The sequence below is a fragment of the Arachis hypogaea genome, chromosome 15, assembly GCF_003086295.3.
Source record: "Arachis hypogaea cultivar Tifrunner chromosome 15, arahy.Tifrunner.gnm2.J5K5, whole genome shotgun sequence".
Lineage (NCBI taxonomy): Eukaryota > Viridiplantae > Streptophyta > Magnoliopsida > Fabales > Fabaceae > Arachis > Arachis hypogaea.
This window is the reverse complement of record NC_092050.1, coordinates 59,550,922-59,552,147: the sequence shown is the minus strand read 5'-3', so window position 1 is coordinate 59,552,147 and position 1,226 is coordinate 59,550,922.

Sequence of the window (1,226 nt, the reverse complement as noted above, 5' to 3'; positions counted from 1 at the left end):
AGGGAAGAAAGGTAACCCAATAATAAAGATAATAAAATAAATGAAGTATGGTTGGGTTAATGCCAAATGATAAGGGTCTCAATTGCATGGTAGCTACAACATGCAAATGAGAAAACAATAGAAGCCATGGCATACTAGTGGTGCAAAATTTGCAACAAAGGGGAGGTGTGTGGGTAATGAAAATATCAATATAAGTTCATGTCAATGCAAGTGAAGTGCAAATATCATAAAAGATTAGCATTGGCAGATAATTAATATCATCCCATAGTGTAAAACAAGTCACTGAGTACCAAAATAATACCAGAAAAGACACAATAGTTGAATATGAACAAGTAACACTAATGGAAAAATAATAAATTTAGAAAAGAAAATAAAAAGATGCACAAAATTAAAATGCAACGGATGAAAGTATGCAAATAAATTAAATAAAATAGAATGGAGGTGAAAAAGATGATAAGTCAAAGAAAATAAGAAAGGAAGGAGAAAGAAATAAGAAAAGATAAGAAAAATAAGGATTTGGAGAAGAAAAGATAAGATATTTGGTAAATTAGGATAAGCTGTGCAGCGCAAGCGACGCGGTCGCGTGGGCATGCGGTCGCGCGACTTGCGCTTAAACTGATTGACGCGGTCGCGTCGGCCACGTGGTCGTGTGACCCGTTTTATACCACTGGCGCGAAGGCAGCCTCACACTCGCACAACTCTCTGTTCAAAATCATTAATTGCCAAATATTGGGTGACGCGATCGCGTGGGGCATGCGATCGCGTGAATGGCCTTATTTCCAATATGACGCAGACGCGTGGGGCACGCGTTCGCGTGGGAGGGCTTGGGCTTCCAGCACGAGTCCAGCCCAATTCCAGCTCAATTTTCGGCCATACACCCTTTTTACGTCGATTTACAGGGCCACGCGGTCGCGTGGGTGACGCGGACGCGTGGGGAAGCTATTTGTCAAATGACGCGGTCGCGTCGGTGACGCGGTCACGTGGGTCAAATTATGCTAATGGCGCGCCTCCAGCCACGCTCTCGCATGACTCTCTGTTCAATTCTTTTCTTCCCAACGCACTAATGACGCGGATGCGTCAGCGACGCTGCCGCGTCGCGTGCGTGCTTTTTTTTTTTTTTAATGCATGAAAAATGCAGAATGCAATGCTAATATGAATGTTATGCAAAACTCCAGGTTCAATAAAATAAAACTCGAAAACAAATAAAACTAAATAAAAATGAAAAA